Consider the following 18,392-nt stretch of genomic DNA (forward strand, 5'->3'; position numbering starts at 1 on the left):
TTGTGCCTGCGTAGGCCTGGTTATGGAAGGCTGAGATGAAATCTACTCCTTTAGGTTGAAAGAGGGTCTTCTAGAGTCACTAAACCCTGTAAAGGAGAAGCTCACCAGCAGTGAGTGAAGCGTGAACAGGCACAGCCATGATGGGATGGACAGGCTCTGTTCCACATCAAAAATAGGGGATGTTAACTTTTTAAGCACCTTAGAAATAAAAATGTTGGACACGTACAGACTAATAGGATGGCACGAGGGGTCTTTATGGAGTACCACAATCACTGATGTGGGGTTTTTAGGACTGTGCTCAGGAGCCATTCCTGAGCATACCACAGCATTGCTTGGACTCACCACATGTTCCCCTGCTGAACGTGGTTGCCCAGCCCAGCTGGACGAGGTCACCAAGGCTTCACAGAGCTGCATAGAATTGGTTTGCCCAGATGCCACAGAGGAATTTCATGTTGTAACCTCTCCAAATCACAACAGTGAGGGTCTTGAATGCTCCTAAATAATTAACAAACAAATAGAAATGCCCCTCTACCTGTAAGCTGTTGGCTGAAATCCACCTTCCTCTCATGCTGGTCTCTGAGTTCTCTCCCTGTTTGTGGGGTTGTTTGTGAGTTCTTCTGCAGACTCCAGCCAGCTCATGGGAGGGCAGCAGTTGGACCAGGTCCTCTTCAAGGAACAGTCAAACATGCATCTCCATCCTTCACTCAAATCCTTCTCTCCGGCAAGAGGTTTTGTTGTTCAGTCTGTCTTGCAGAGAGTTTTGTTGTTCATTCTTCTATGGAGACCTGCCAGAGCAAAGCAGAACAGAAAAATAGCTTTGGCTCCTTGCCAATGGACTCACCTATAGATTTCCTGTGCAGAATTCTTTTTTTTCCTTCCCTTAGCTGCTCAAAGCACGTCCTTAAAAGAGGCTCAAGAGATCTTTAAGTCTAAACAATAAAAGACCTATTACTTACCTCAGAGACCAACAACAGCTCTCAAGGGTAAACCTGCATTAATTATGTATTTGAGCATTTGTATGTTATGCATTTAGACAGAATACTGTTATTTACTGAAGAGCTGGTAATGGCTGTGAAGGGTTGTGATGATCCAGGGTAAATAGGAATGTCTGAGGATTTCAGGACACAGAAAATAGGGATGGAGCATTCAGCACCTCACCTTGCTTGCCCGGCTGAGTTGTGGCTGCTGCTGCTCTTTGCCAGCCTTGGGATGATGTATACATGAATGGGGGTAATGGAAAACCACAGGCTGTTGCTGTTTAGGTACTCAGATTGTTTTGTAGCCAGAATCTTCCCTTTCAAATATGATAATCTATATTTAGTTGGGTGGCTGCAAAGGAAAGGAATGCTTGTTTGTGTGTGAGTCCCTGGAAGATGGGAGCTCTTGGAAATTCAGTTTTTCTACCCTGTAACCATGAATGTAAACTGCCTTCTTAATGGCAATACCCACCCAAAACTTATACAGTGCTCCTGTCTGAGTGCAGTACTTCCCCTCTGTAAGAAGATCAGGATTTCACAGAGGAATATAACCAAATATTGCTGTCTTCTTCAAGAGAGAAAGGAAAAGCAGCCAGCGTTGAAAGTACCAGAAACTGAACCTAAACACCAGTCTGGTGCCACCAGCTGTGTTGCTGCTGGCACAAATCTGGATTCAGAGAGTCTTGCAGAGAAACCACCCCTCTACAAGTCCAGGGGATCAGCTGCTGGGAATCATAGGGTTGGGTAGGAAGGGACCTGGAGGAAAGGTGTCTTTTGGCCAGAATTTTCTCCCTTTGTTTTGCACTAAATGTCATTTCCAGAACAACTGCTTTCTTCCTGAATGACTGATTTTCATTTTCCTAATATTTATTCAAATGTAATGTTGTAGATATGGACCAGATGGTTTCATGAGGATAACTTTTACTAATGACTATGTAGCTAAGCCACATAACACATTATCACTTCTCTGAAATAGTGGATGTACGTTTCTTCCCACCTTTCTTACTGTTGGAAGTAGCTCCTTGTTTTCAGCAGAGATAAAACTTAATTTACAGTCATTATTGATCACATTTATCAACACTGTTTTTCTCTGTGGACCTCAGGCTCTTCCTATTGGAGCTAGTGAGCATTTAGTTTTCTTTGAAGCTTTGACTTTGATATCTGAAGAATTTGCCCAGAAATAAGGGGTGTCTCATAACAGCAGTTGCTTCTATGAATTAAGGTTGCATGACTGGGTCCAGAGCTGGGATGTGCTCTTTCAAGTCCTGAATCAAGAAAATATTTTCTTCAGGGGTGCACTGAAACAAATATCGAAACATCTCTGCAATTAGTGGGATTTAAATCTGCTTGAAATTAAGAACCATCTCAAATATGGATAGATTTCAGCCAGTTCTTCAATGCTTTCTTGATCTGCAGTTTGGATCTGCTGAGTTTTATGATGAACTGGTAAAACTTAGTTTTGAACTATTCAGCACAAATCACAGTCAAACATTCACCAAGTCTGCAGCTTCAATTTTAAATTTCTGCAGGAGCTCTATTTGGGTTTTTGGTTGCTTTAACTTGCAGGGTACGGAGTTTGGGTTTGTTTTTAAATCTTAGCCTAGGTGCTTCCAAATGAAAAAGTTGAAATGCTCCAACTGTGCAAACAGCATTACTCTAATCTGCATAAAGATGGGTGCAGAAGAGCTGGGTATTAGCAATTCATTAATATGCAGTGAAAAGCTTATTTGCACTTTGTCTAAAAGTAACAGTAACTTCAGATTTTCTCTCATTTGCATAAGTGATACAGCACAAGACTAAACCACTCCAATAATAGTCCTTAATAGGATAATCATGTACAGACTTTATGTATAGGCTCCTGAACTGTCCATTTAGGCACATTTAAGTTAACACACAATGCACAACGAGGAGGATCATGTTAAGGAATGTGCTAATTTGCTGAATCCAGTTTCCCAGGCAGCATTTACAGGGGTCATTTTTCATGAACTACTCTAGCCACTTAAATCATAATATTTCATAATAAACATCAAAGCCTACTGTACAGTGGGGATCATAAAAAGGCAACAGAGCTACCCTGTGCTCATATTCACCTTCAGCTTGGAGCAGTGCCTGACTGGGGGAGAATTTTAAATATATTTACAACTTCTTACCAGCAAAGCTCAATATATAATGGTGCCTGCTAAACCTACATTAATGACCAAAATAGTCTTCCCTGGAGTTGCACCTGCCCTCTAGAAAATAAATCCTCACCTCCAGTAGGTAAACAGCTCCATCTTTGCTCACAACTGTTCTGCTGCTGGGATTTCTGGCGTGGTTCTGGGAAAAGCAGCCTCCAAAAGCTGCTCACCTGTTCTTCTCCAAAGAGATTTCTGTGGGTTTTTAACTTCTGCTCATAATCCTTCTGTGTGTTTTGGGATTGAACCCTCTGGGCTGCCAGAACTGATCCCCTTCACCAAAACATTCAAACATTATGCATTTAAGCAAAACATGTTTAATTTTCAACCTGTCCTTACTGAAGGCAGCTGGCTTTGCATGGGGCTGCTCATTTGGTGAAAGCAGAGCCCTCCCTGCCCAGTGCTAGGTGGGGATTAAATTATCAGGGTTGGAGATCCTTTTTTTCTTTATTTTTTAGCAGAAATAACATTATTTTCCTGGTGAACCACCAATCTCTCCCTGGTGGAGTTAGGCAGCTTAACCTGTGATGTGCTTGCTGGAAAGATCCTTGCCTCCTTCTCTGGTCCTGGTCCCTCCTGTGGGATCACAGCACTTCTGCACTTGTTCTGGTAGAGTGAAAACAAAGATCCCTTTAAACGAGACATGGGAAGGAAATGGAATCACAGAGATCTTTCCCAGTACCATTTCCCATGTACATTTAAATGGTGACACTTGAAGGGGCCAGCATGAAGGTGTTGCATGTTGCAGATGCAAAGACACACGTGAAAACCCTGTGCCAAAAATGTGGCAGCTCCATTGTCCCTCTTTCCCTTCCCTTCCCTTCCCTTCCCTTCCCTTCCCTTCCCTTCCCTTCCCTTCCCTTCCCTTCCCTTCCCTTCCCTTCCCTTCCCTTCCCTTCCCTTCCCTTCCCTTCCCTTCCCTTCCCTTCCCTTCCCTTCCCTTCCCTTCCCTTCCCTTCCCTTCCCTTCCCCAGCAATATTTCAATTTCAGAGTTTGACCCTGAGCAGTGCTGGGCACCAGTAATATCAGAGGCTTTGGGGCTGCTGGTGGGCAGAGTTACAACCTTCTGCATCAGGTTTTTCTATCACAGAGGATTTTTACAGATACAAATCCATTGATTTCTGTGTTTGGCTGCTGAGTTCCATGTGAGAACCCAATCAAGCCTGAATGTCTCTAACTTTTCTAATGCAGGCAACCTCTCCGCAGATGAACTCTGCTCTGAAATATTCATTTTGGTGGCACATCTTAATTGCATTGCAATTATTCTGAAGTTACTCTGAGTGCTTTGCCTTTGCTGCCTCTACATTTTTCCATAGGCTCTTAGAGCATTCTTTAAATCAAATGGTGCTCAGAAACCATGGTGATGGTTGACATTATTATGGGTGATTCTTTCTTTTGGCCTCAGATAGCAATGGCTGACAATAGAGAGGAGCATTGGCTGTTTCTCTGTCAGGGTATGTGGGTGTTTTAAAGTCCTCATGTGAGATGGTGGGTACAGACTAAACTGTGCAGTTTAAATCATAAGGCAAGAAGAATAAAAAAAGTCATATGTGAAAATGCCATTAAGAGAGGCTCAGCTGATTTCATGACACTGCCATCAGCATCCCTGATAGTCATGAATTCTGGCTACAGAGAAAATAGATTACACTCTTTTTGCAGGGGTGGAATATGGATCTGCTGAGAAAGCAATGTGATTTTCTGCCTTGGCTTTGTGTGTGTACAAGCATGTATGGGTGGGGATGCGTTAGATATTCAAATCTTTTGCCTCCGTAGCATAAATGTCTTGATTTAGTCTTGTAGGCAAAATATAGGGCCAGAAATTCAGCCTGCAAATGTGATCTCATAGGGGAAGTCTGTCAATCCAGTTTTCAAAATAATATGTGTACTTGTACACACACACACACACATGCAAACACAGAGAGATGTTTCCGTTTGGACCCAAAGATTTTCATTAGAACAGCCCTGGTCAAACCCAGGAGAAATAAATTGTAAAACACTGCAGTGTGGATGGATCTATAAACTGAAACCGTTTTATTGAAAACAAAGGGAAAAAAAAAATCTGAGCCAAATTTTTGATGATTTTATTTTACCTCGAGTAAGAGCTGGAATTTTCAGCCTGAACCTTAGAGACTCTGAGCTGCGGAGCCACTGCTAAGCTGGCTGCCCAGCAGCCAGTGACACTCCTGCATTGAATGTTTAAACACCCTCAAAAACAGAATGAATTTTTCATCTATCACTTCGGCAAACAATCTGGCTGCTGTGTGCTGAGGGGATGAATAGCCCTGCATGTGGGATCTTAATGGGAAAAGACAAGGGAGCATGAAGTGATGCTTTCCAGAGCGCGTGCGAGGAGCCCACCTCGCTCGCCTTTCAGGAGTTAGATGTCAAGAACTGTGTTTTGCAACAGCATGACTTAATAAATTTTCCCTTTGCTGCCTCCTCTGATGACGTCTCCTGAGCCTGCAGAGGGTTTTCTCAGTGTGGTTTTAGTCTGTGGGATTTTGTGGGGGTTTGGGAGCTCACGCCTGGTTCAGAGGGGCTGTGACGGTGTCTGCGGAACCACTGCTCTCCTGGCTCGCCTTTCCTGGGTGCTGGAGGCTTTGACAGAGCCCATCATCACACACCTTCCTGTCTGCAAGGCTGTGAGGAAGGTGTCCAAAACATGAACCATCTCCAAACTCCCTTCTGTTGCAGAAACACAGGCAAGAGAGAATATTTATAGACAGGGAAGCAGCTCTTTACAGTCCCCACCCCATCTCTCTCTTCCTTCTAATCTTTATTCTCCATATTGGTGACTAAGTATCTGCTTGACTTGCTATTTGTAGCACTCCAATTGCTTATAAAAATAGCAGATTTCTTATTTATTATTTTATTTTTTCCATTTCCTGTTTTATTTTTATGCTGTCATGGTTTTAATTTTTTTTCCCCCTTCCTAGCACACCAAGTATTTAAAGAAAAACTGCTAGACCAATGTGACTCTTCCAATGTGATCTGTTTGCTGCCCTGATTCAAAAATCCTACAACCACACACTGGTCCTTATTGCAGGAGAATTCTTATGAAATCAGTTATCGAAACTAAAATGCAGTTAAGGTTCTGATTGCTGATACCACATTAAGAGGTAAGACAAACGTAGGATGATGATAATAACAATAAAATAAAGAAGAAGAAGGGACAGCTATTCAGGGGAAAAGGGTGGACTAGGATTAACAGAAAATGAGTTATTTGTACATGAAATTTTAGTGGAAAGAAATTTTAAAAATTTATGCAAAAATATTTCAGCTTTGCTTCCCCCCCACCTTTGCTCCTCAGGGGTTCAGAGAAAAATGAGACTTAGGCATGAAAAATTTAGAAACTGATACATTGTGAACATTTCACATTCAAAGTTGACTCTTGGAAAAGACTATTTCCTTTATAAAAGGCCATAAAGGAGAGGCTTTAACCCCTTTAATTTACTGCTATTTTCCACAGAGGCTGATGTGGGGCTGATCCAGCCCTGGGCAGCAGTGCCAGAGGTGGCATTTCTGAAGTGCTGTTTCTTTCACTGATGTGGTCAAGTCTTCAGGGGTTTATTCTGCAAAAATTTCAAATCCATGACTTTTTAATATTTCTCACTGATTAATATTTCTCAGTCCTTCTTACAAGGGTGAAGAAGCAGAGACACACCTGTGAGTGAAGATGCACCTCATGCCATTCTCCAGAAAATATCTTATGACTCCAACCTGAAAAAAATTCCAGACATTTGGAGTTCCTTTTGTTTGCTTCCAGCCAGTTTGCTTTGGGGCAGTTTTTGGAATAGTTTGTAAGGTCTAGGAACAACTTACCCTTTTTTAATAAAGCTGGAAATCTGAGAGTCTCCCCCAGCACCTTTCCAGGAGCTGAAGTCGGGAGAGCATTGTGAGGTGACATTCTGCGAGGAACACCTTGATCATCTCCAGAATGCTTTGTCCTTAACTGTACTTCTAGTCACATATACACAGGTGCAGGAGGTTATATTCCAGCTGATTGAAAAATTGACCATGGAGGAGGCAAATACAAGTGTTTTCAGGTGGAATTGACACTGGCTCTGTTCCTGTCCCCCTAGGAATTGTAGGTCCATGCAGAGGAGACACCTTGTGCTGGAGTCTCCTCCATGGGTGAAATTGTGTAGGGACAGGTTTCCCTCACCAGCAAGGCTGGACTTTCCAGCAGACAAAGGCAACAGGAAAAAGCAAGGCTTCAGCTCTACCTCTGCCCCCAGAGTCCCCCCCAGCATTTAACAATATCTCAATTGCTGGGATAACCTTAAACAATGGTGAAGCTTCCAAAGGTAACAAGACAAGGACAGCACTGAAACAGCTTCTGTGTTTGCTGCCAATGCCCTGAGAGTTTTGTTTTGACAAGGACAGCACAACATCTTCTGTAGCTGAAGGTGATGGAGGTGTAGTCTCTGGAGAAGTGCTTGGATGCAGGACATGGGGTTCAACCCCAACTGATGTAGGCAAGACCTTGCAGTGAGGTCTGACAAGAACCCCATGAAGAATTTGCCCATCACAAAAATACTGCAGGACTGTGTAAAATCAAGTGAGAGATGTGCAGAAGGAAGAAATAAGTTGGTAAAGAGGGGAGGTTGGGGCACAGAGAAGGTTGGGCTGGAGTGTTGCTGGACACCAGAGCAGTGGCAGTGATTCATTTAATCACCAGCAGCCTCTCTGGCTGCTTTGGCTTATGCCAGTGGCTACAAGGAGCTCCTTGGGGCAGTAAAAGTGAAATGGTACATTAACCATGCAGGATGGGGCTGCTGAAGCAGCTTTTCTTGGGAAATCTCACTTTGATGCATGTGTTTCTGCCCTCACCATTTTAGTCTCACTGCTTGGGAAATGATAAGTGTATTAAAAGCACATGCTGTAAAAATACACCCAAAAAAACCCCAAGCATGAGGCATCAGTATCCCCTTGTAATTTCATTTTTATGGTTTCACAAATATAGGCTGTGAGTCTTTAATTGCAGACAAGGCACTGCAAAGCAAGGAGGGATATCCTTGGAATGTAATAGCTGGCCAGAATTAGGCAACAGCTCTGCCCCACCCGCAGCACCCTCGGTGATTTCCTACAGTACTCAGTACAGTCGTTGGTATGTGTGGTGCATTAGTTAAGTTAATTACAACAGCACAGAGATTCATTGCAAATTGTTCCTAGTTAAAACTGAAAATTCACTGGAACAAGGAGTGCTAATTATATTCCACTTGTTACTGCTGTGTCTAGTTAATATTCCAACAGCTGCTTTGGCAAGATAATGATGGCTCCAGCAGAAATTACTGAACAAATAGATTTTTAAATCAGTAACAACATATTTACCAGCGGGTTTTTTTCCCTCTTCATACACAAAGTTAAGCCCTGCCAGAGTTGGGCATTCATATTCACTGAAAAGTAGAGATAAAAAAAAATCAACATTGCCATTATTGTGTTAATTTGGCACAACTGAAAAAAAAGAAAAAAGCTAAGCAAAAGAATATTATTGATAAATAAATTCTATCTTCTTAGAGGAATTTAGTGCTGTTTTCAGGGTCACAAAACCCAGTGTAGGTTTTTGGTTGACCATACTCAGCTAATTGTGCAGCATTGCAAAGGACACGATTGGGGATGGATCTTGCTCTTTCTCACAGCCTGAATAATGAAGTTAAACAATTGTGAGATCTTGTGAGGCAGAGAAACCCTTCCATTACAGCTCCAGGTCTGTGCTGTGCTGAAGGCAGGGGCAGCCCAACTTCCTTAGGCTTGGCTTTGTAGACAAACATGTAAACCCCCATCCCACACAGCACTGGGAGACTCTAAGGCAAAAGTTCCATCATTCATCCAGCACAGCAACACTTGTGACCTGAAACAAATCATTTCTGTGTCTGACACAGCAGAAAGGGTTTCAGAGCTGTTGAATGCTACCTACACAGGAGCTCTGAGCCTGTCCCTGTGCTGCACCCACACAGTGATGCACAGCTGCCTTCAGCAGGACATGAGCACACCGCCAGCCAGTTTCTGTGCCTGCTTGTCTCCAGCCCAGCTCCTCTCTAAACTTTTTACAGCATTTATCAGCAGGAAATCATCTGCCATGTAAGGCACCACCGCCTCCATCCTGTCCTCTGAGCACCTGAGGTCCAGCAAGGTGGAGAGAGCCATCTAACCTCACCCTGAGTGTCACCTCACCCCGGAGAGGGGTCAGGTTTTGTCCCTCCTCCCACCCTGTGCACACATCTCTGGGCAGACCCAGTAGCCTGTGTGTAGGAAAAGATGCAGGACATTTTTAATGAGTCGTGAACAAGAAGTTCAGCTGGTGCTGAATGTTTAAAATCAGAAGCAAAACAAACATGCTCGAGTGTCTGGGGTTCTTTTTAATGGATAGCACAGCTTCTGGTTTATTATTACTGCTATTATAGTTTGCAGCTGCAAAATGATCTGAAATTTCAATAGCAGCATGCTCTTCATGCTGCTACAAGAATGTATATACTGTGTTGTATAAATCGACATGCACCTCTCATCCAACCAGGCTGGAGCTCTGGATCACACCATTTTATCATTCATCTCCCAAAAAGGGGATTTAACACCTCGGCTGACAAGGGGGAATGTGGAGCAGTGCTACCACTGGGAGAGCCTCTCCTTTTTGAGGGAGAGCATGCAGCAGGGCTGTCTTTCTGGAATTACTTCCATTTTCAATTAGTTTTCTTCAGAGAGAGGATTTTCTTCCCACTTAGTCATAACACCAGGATGTGTTAAATAAATTCACTCTGGGTTGTTCCTTGTCTGGCAATATAATTTGTGAATCAAGGTGGGGGGAGAAAAATCTAGTTAGCAGCAATTGAATTGAACATACAGAGTGGGGTGACCAGTAACTCTCTACTGCTGAGCCAATGTTGATATATGTCCTATGGTGTCTTAGGGGAGGCTTCTAATTGCAATATGAGTTTTGCATGGTAACCTGCGGGGAGAAGGGGAGATGCAATTGCTTATCAGTTTATCATTACAACCTTTTATTAAGGTTGTTTTTAATTAAAATGGAGCAACAAATGTACACTCTTATCCCTATAAGCAATCTTATCTAGTGTGACTGCTGCTATATTAGTGAACTAAATCCTCTTGATTACATTGGATGTGATCTTATGAAGTATGACAGCTTTACATATTAATAATAGGAACTGTCTGAACGGGCTGTCGCATGACCCTCTTCTCTGTGGCTCTCCACCAGCACAGTTTTAATCTATTTATCTCAGTCCTTTTCCAAGATAAGCTGTCATACTCCCATGAAAGCGCAGTTGTCCCTGTGTCACAGATGTGGGATGGAAGCACAGAGTCCCAGGACCAAACCCCCAACTCCAGCACTTTGCCCCTTGGTCCCAGGAGCTCCAGCTCAATCCCTCCTTTCTTTAGAGGTGTGGATCAGGAGGGATTTTATTTTCCTCTATTTTTTCTCCTCTACTTTATTCTCCTCATGTCAAGCAATCTCCTGGCACTCCTGCCATCAAATTTCTACTTGCGTGAAGTGAGCAACTGTTTTTGTTTAGTCCCTCCTGCAGCACCAGGAAGGAGGAGCTGCTCTTCTGGGTGACTTAACTGGGCAAAGGGGCAGCTAAAATGGGGTGCAGGTGGCTTTGGGTGCCCAAGTAGCTGCATGCACACAGCTGGGAGGACAAAATGGGAAGGAGGCTTAAAAGAATAGGACTGAAGGGGTGTAATACACATTCAAATCTACTACTTCTAACATGGGGTTTGTTGTATAAAGCTACAGTTTTTTACTGAACTTTAACACTGGCAGATAATGATAAGACAAGGAGGAATGGTTTTAAGCTAACAATAAGAGGGATTTAGATTTGAAGTTAAGAACAAATTCTTCCCTGTGAGTGTAGTGAGTCACCAGCACATGTAGCCCAGGGAAGTTGAGGATGCCCCTGGAAGAGTTCATGGCCAGGTTGGAGCAACCTAGTCTAGTGGAAGGTGACCCTGCCTATGGCAAGGAGTTGGAACAAAATGATCTTTAATGTCTCTTCCAAACCAAACCATTTTGGTACTCTATGAACTATTTCTGACTGGCATTGCTTTCACTGAGAAGAACATGAAGCTCTGTGGCACAATGAGACTGATGAAAGACGAAGAGGGCTTTGTTTGCCCCCTCATTTGCTTGCCTGCTTTCCCTCACTCTGAATTAGGATCCCATTCAGGCCGAGGGATACCAGAGGCACTCTGCAGCTATAAATCCATACAACTCCACAGAGGTGTGGAGCTGTAAGAGCCATTTGCTTCCGCCTCAGCTTTACAGCAAAAAACCCCACATACCATCCTGCTGTTTCCAGTCAGTGGCCCAAATTCTGCTCCCTGCAGCACCAGTGCAGCCTCCTGGAGTTGGTGGAGCTGTTCCAGGCCTGCAGCAGCACGGGATGGGGATGGGAGCTCCTGCAGGGCCGGCTCTGCCGCTCGCGGGAAGCTCCTCACATCTGCGCCTTTTATGACGAGCCAGCAGAATCCCTCCAGAGCCGCTGGGTTTTTATGGCAGGCAGAAAAATCAAAGCACTCTCAGTGGGTTAAAATTTAGAAAATCTGGAGGTACAAATGAATGAAAAGGAGGCGTGGGATGTGTGATGCAGTCTTAACTGTTGTAGTGCTGTCAAGTCGTAAGTGCGGCTGGAAGTGATCTCTGGAATCCTGGAGACCAGCATCAAGCCAAAGAGAGCCCAAAGAGGGCTCTTACAGCTTCTGTGGCTGTGGCTAAATTGGAGCCTGAGTGTCTCTTCCCACTCACAACTCCAAATTATTGTATTGTATTGCAGTGTTGTTCCATTAACGCTCTACTTGTTTCATAGAAAGTTTGGGGGGGGCTGTGCTTTTTTAACCCTTGCAGGTAGTGGTACCTTGCTTTATAATGTTCCCCTCATGTCTCTTCTTTGCTTTTCAGAAGGACAGTTGCTTACTATTTCTACAATAATTCCATTTTGTTGTTTCAAACTTCACCTCCTTAACAGGAGTGACCTGCTGTAATGATATTTCATTAGCTACAAGCAGCTAAAATAAATAGTCTTATTTCTTTAGAAATTCCCTGGCCATTGCAATGATACTTCACACATATTTATGTGGCTTTTATGATTCCTTTCAACAAGGCTAGTTCGGGGGACCTGTGGAGCACCTGGAGGATCAGCGCTGGTCTTTGCAAGATAAAATAGCTGAGCAGTGAGGTTTCCCTTCTGTGCAAGGCAAAAAGATGCTTGAGAATATGTGCCAGAGAGTCCAGAGCAGAAAAAACAAATCCATTCTCCAGGAAAGCTGGAAATATTAATGCCCAGTGGCCCATCCAGGACTTGGTGGAGGGATTCAGATAGTGCAGCTTGGACACAGTATTTGTTACCTGCTCACACCAGTGACTCATCTTAAAGTTCCTGAACACGGGGATAACTGGGAAGTGTAGCTGCTTAGCTAGTGATCAATATATGCTTTTAGAAGGAATCCAGGTGAACAAAAGTGGGTGTTAAATACATCTCACAACAGATCTTCTGTACTCTGATTCGAAAATATATCTCTAACTATGCTAAAAAGCATCAAAATATGAAGGTCATTATAAGCAACAAAGCTCAAGTAGGTGTTTTTAATACTTGGCTCAAGTTGATTCAGAACTGAGGCTGTTTCCTTCCATGACACCTCCTGTGTTTTAACAAACAACCACCAGACAATTAATCTAAAAAGGCCTCAGATGCCCTGGCCAAGCCGCTGGTGTGAGTGATGGTTATGGCCCCACATAATACACAAGGATCATAAACAGTTAATCTTCACCAAAAGGGAAAGTGAAATATTGTTTGATATCATTTTTAATAAAGAGAATAAATTAGGCTTTAAATATCATAACGCATCTTTAAACGCTGGTTACAGCTCCTGCACGCGGGGTGAATTAGCAACTGAATGAGCGTGTCACGGGTTATCTGCTGAATTATTACCTCCCAGTCCACTTTGCATTATACTGGCCCTTGTGTCCATGGGAGCTGGCGAGCTGGCCACCTGCTTACGATGGCTGCCCAGATAACCAGCTTTGTCTGAGAAATTAAAATGGTGGCTTTAATCTTGTCGTTAATTCCTAATTCCACCAGTAACATCGGTCACGTGAGGGAGGAGCGCATTGTTCTCCTCTGTCCACGTCTTGATATTTTAGGGTTTGATGATGTCCTGCCTCCCTGAGATGGCAAATTTAACTCTTCAGGTCTAGCCTGCAAATGTGGTTTATAATCCACCATAAATCCAGCGATGGGAAACAAAAAAAAAGGAAGGGGTTAAAATGGAATTCAGTGCACGTGTCCCTTCCCTCTGGCTGTGCATCAGATTGAATTCTAAGAAAGATTGATGGTGGGCTTTAAAATTAATTGCAAGTACAATTGTTATTATTAATACACATGAATATAGATCTAATAAAGCTATGCAAGTCTTAGGAATAACCATGCTAGGAGAGGTAAATCAGATGTAAAAGCCTAGTTTGATGCTATTTATCCAGTAATGCTCACCTTTGTTGCAATGCTGTCTTCAGGAGCAAGAAATAATCATTAGAACCAGTGATGCAATGAGGCTGATTTTGTTGGGGTTTTGGGCAATCCATGAGAAACAACTCCTGGTGTTCCCCACAACAGCAGCTGTGGGAAGTGGTGCTGTCCATCCCTGCCCAAGGTTGTGATTTGTGTAATCTGATCTACCCTACTCCTTTAGGACCTTCACAGAGCCAGTGAGCAAACGGGCAGCACTGCTGGAGCCTTGCAGTGCCTCAGTTCCCCTCTTTCCACATCAGAGAGCACTCCATGGTCTCACCTTGAAGATCAGAGGCCCATGAGCTGCATGCTAATTAATGTACAACTCACTCATTTGAAAACTAGCAAGAAATTTCCCCCTTTTTTTTTCTAAGCAGAGGGACAAACTCTGCTTTCAGGCAGGCTGCTGCACATTTCCAGAATGTCCCTGTGGAAGCCACTGGTAGCCTGATTCATTGCTGGGACCATGCACAGGGTCCTGGGGTGTCTGTGCCTGAGCTGTCTCTGAACTCAGGAGCGTTCCCAACGTGCCCAAGCAGCCTCGTGGCTGGAGCATCCCACAGTGGGAACAAAAAACAACCTGTGCTGCTGCACATCCCAGGCACAGCACAGGGATCCCCACACAGGGCTCGTGACTCTCCAAACCCAGCATCTTCCCTTCCTTGTCCTCAGGGAAAAAAACCCTGGGTGAGAGGTGACTCTTCCTGCTTCCCAGTGGTACTGGCACTGAAGGAAAATTCGTTTCTGTATTTCTAATTCCTGCTGTTCACATGCCTTATTAATTATACAACCTAAAGTATTTTTCCAGAAATATACAAATTTCTCTTTTGAAAAGAATCCTACATTTTGCTCTTCATGGTTAAAAAAGGGGCAGAATTTGAGAAGATCTGGAAAAAAATAGAACCAGAACACTTTTCTTTGTAAGAATTATTTGATCTTTTTATTTTTGAGGGGGAGGAAGGAAATCCTAAACTTTGCATTTCAATGGATTTTTTTATTATTATAAATCCATCTGTGCTCACATACACACACACACAAAAGTCTTTTCTGCTCTGTACAAGGCACAATTTAAGGCATCTTTCAGAAATAAACGGCAGAACAAATGTTATTGTTATTCCCAATATACAGATGTTTATTCTTATCTTCCCCCCCCCCCTTCCTTTCTTTATTTTTATTACTGTCTTCTCGGTGACATCATAAGTAGGACTTGTCTCTTTATCATCGTGCAAAGACTTTTGTTTTCTGGGACAGGAGCCTATTATGTCGTCACACGCTGGAACAGTAATAATCTCCCCCCTCGCTTGGAAGTCTTCTTAGAAGACAATGAAAGAAACCATATTGTTTTCTGCTGGCACTAAATAAAGGAAGCAAGGGAATCTGAAGGGGGAAAAATTACCCGGGAGAGGCAGTCACTCTGGCATTTTGCTTTCTAAATTAATGTTTGGGGTAAAGAGAGAGAGGCTTTCCACACTTAATAGACAACGAAGGACATGTTAATTGCTAGGTCAGACACCAGGCTGAGTGGCATGTCAGGTGAGAGGACCTGATCCTGGAGGGAGCTGGGCACCTGTGGGAATGATCTCTCTTCCTTCCCTGGCAATATCTGCTGCTGTGGTTTTGCTTCAGCATGAGGGGGCTTTTTGTGTCAGAGTTGTGCTGCCCCAGCTCTCCAGGAACTGTTCCAGAGCTGCCCTGACCTCTCCAGCTGTGCTGCACCTTCTTGCAGCTGGATGAGTGCAGCTTTCACACACGGGGAGGTTCCTCCTGTTGCTCTGCAAGTCCTTTCCTGAAGCAAGAGAGCTGGCACCACCCTGCCCTTTGCTTTTCCCCCAACAGCCAGTGCCCAGGGGAATGTTTGAAATACTCAAGAGTTGGCCTGTGCCTTTCTCAGGGTGACAGACACACACCTTGACCAGAATCTAACTCTATTCTTACTACAGGACCTAAACACTCTCTCCATGTCCTGGGATGCTCCCCTCTTTGGCTTTCCCTGACGGAATGAGGGAGGGTTCCAGCCTCAGGATAGGAAAATGCCCTGGAAGATGCGCCAGCTCCAAAGGGCAATGTCCGCCTAAGCTTGTTCCCCTGCAGAGGAAGTGCCTGTGTAGTGCATGATGATGAATATCTGAGCCATCTTCTGGCTTCTCTGCCTTCTCCTTTCTGCCTCTGGTCAGACAGAGATGGTTTCTTGAGAAAAGAGGGTGATGCAGCAGATGGAGAGTATTTTGAATAGGCAGGATTTTTTCTTCCTGTAGGCAAAAAAGAACTACTGAAACAAAAGCCTTTTTTTCCCTTCTCTTCATCTATATATTGGGAGACAAGCAGCTAATCCCCTTACTTACTGTAACACTGTGCAGCAAAGAAGGCAATATAATAATATCATGAGGGAATTCAGTGTTCTTCACACCCTGCCTGCCTCTCTGGGAGTTGCCATGTCTAATGTGTTATCCCTTTTTATCTCTTATTTTCAGACATATTGAAGTGCTTGAAAGGAAAGATAATGTATACAAAATAAATGTACATTAAACTAATACAATGGCACAAGAGTGAGCCTTGTATCCCATTTATTAAATGAAAGCCAGAGGAAGAAAATTGCATATATGGGGCCAAAGTTTCTAGGATAGGCTTTGCTCCAGCTGGAGAGACCTTGTTGTGAGTAGGGCACCAGCTGGGAAGGAGAGAGATCTGTTCTGTTTCTGTTCCTGCCATCGACCTGCTCTATGACCTTATCTCTCTTCTTTGTTTTCTCTCGACAGCTAAAAATACCAGCTCACCTAAAAAGCAGCTTTTACTTCTTGCTCTTTTGGAGCATGGCTGGGCTGTTTGCTCTCAAAACTCCCGAGTTCCAGACTTCCCTGAGCAAAAATGAAATTTCCTGGCCTCATTAGATCTGGGGCTTTTGCATGGGGCAAATTGACAGTGCTTGTCATCTCCTCAGTCACAGACAAGCAAGGATTGGAAAGCAGTAGTCCGGTGGTGCCAGCCCCCTCACTGGCAGTTCTGGTTCAAAAAGGAAACCTGTCCATGGCCTACAACCCCCAAAGCATTATTTATTTTATTTCTAAATCTAAGGAATCAGTCATATCTATAGATTGATCTGAAAATATCCTTCTAGGCAGCCTCATCAGCACTGAAATGAAGAATAATGATCCCAGAGGAATTTGTAAGGTTCTGTGTGATGTAGCACTCTTTCCATGAGCAGAGAAAAGTTTTCCATTGAAGTGAATATTTTCCAGTAAGTTTGCTGTGTCTGTTTCTGTGTCAAATGTGGTTTTCATGAATAGCTCTTAGAGAAAGCAAAGCCTTCCACCTTAGGAAGGTAATCTCTTCTGGATTGGCCTTGGCTCTGTTTCCATCTGATAGCAGATGAAAACCTCAGGACTCAGAGCATGTTGTGTGGTTTGGAGAGAGTCACAGTGCACATTTCTGGCTGGGAGAAGATGGCCACAGATGCTTATCCAGAGGCAAAACCGCATGGAATGAGGCCTCTCTCTTTATTCACAAATTGCATTCCTGCTCTCTCCCCCCTCCTCCCCAACAAGTAACATTTTTCATCCTCTTTGTGCCTCCAGCCTGAATTCTGAACACCTTCCTCAAGGAGATGGCTTCTACTTGCAGCACTGGGCAGCTTTGTCCCTTCTGTGGGGCTTCAGTTTGGTTCCTACCCCAGAGCTCAGAAATTCTGCTTCTCCTGGCCATGATATGGCAAAGGCACTGTTCCTTCAAATCCAGAGGAAGCAGGAATCCCTGTGGCATTTCAGTAAAGCCCTCCCTGAGAAGAGATGCCAGAGCAAGACTGTCCTGTTCTGCAATGCCAGAAGCTGAAAAGTTGTCAAAGAACTGGAAAATCCCACATGGGGAGAAAAAGGCAATCTGAGATCAAATAATTTGGTCACAAAGTCCAGGCATATAAAAGCATGGATGGATTTAGTAATCTTTGAGTGGTGTGTGCACCAGGCATCTCCAGAAGGGCACATGTCACAGGCTTGTCCCTTTAGCAGGGACATTGCTTCATACATGCCCACACATCACAATGAGTGACAGCAGAAGTGACCTGAATCACTCTTAAAACCAGCCCTTTATAGCTGGTGGCACAAATACAAAACTCATCCACCGACTTCTGGACATGTTTTATCATAAAAGAAGTCTGCATCTCCTGTTTAACATGCCATTAACTCTCTGCAATATTCATACAGGTTTTCAGTTTCAAGCTCTTTCTAGGTCAGACCTGCAGAAAAGTCCAGCTCCAGAGCTGATGCATTTACATAATAATCTGACTGTTTCAGAGGAGTTCCTGGCATCTAACACAATCCTAGTGAAATGCCCACTGTGTATCCAGCACCCAGCCTGATGAGTGCTGCTGGAAAGCTGATACACCACGTTTATTTGAACACCTGCTGGTCTACGACTCCTAATTTTTATAAAGACTTTCTGGCATTCCATCAGTATCCTCATCTGTTTTGTCTTTTCAGTTTACTAACCAGGCATCTGTGTCTCCATCCTCTTTCCATGTGTAAAACCTGCTCCTCAGAGAGCATTTCTAACAGACAAGAAGGTCCTGGGTGAAAACACTCTGAACTGATATGTGTTGGCCAGACAGAAAGTTAAAAGGCATTTTAGATTGAGGATAGATAGGTGGTGATCTACCAGGCCCTTTGCAAAAAATGCTGTATTTAGCCTGACTGAGGTTTGAGATATATTTGTCTTTTTTGAAGTGGTT

This window comes from Motacilla alba, chromosome 20 (assembly GCF_015832195.1).
Source record: "Motacilla alba alba isolate MOTALB_02 chromosome 20, Motacilla_alba_V1.0_pri, whole genome shotgun sequence".
Classification (NCBI taxonomy): domain Eukaryota; kingdom Metazoa; phylum Chordata; class Aves; order Passeriformes; family Motacillidae; genus Motacilla; species Motacilla alba.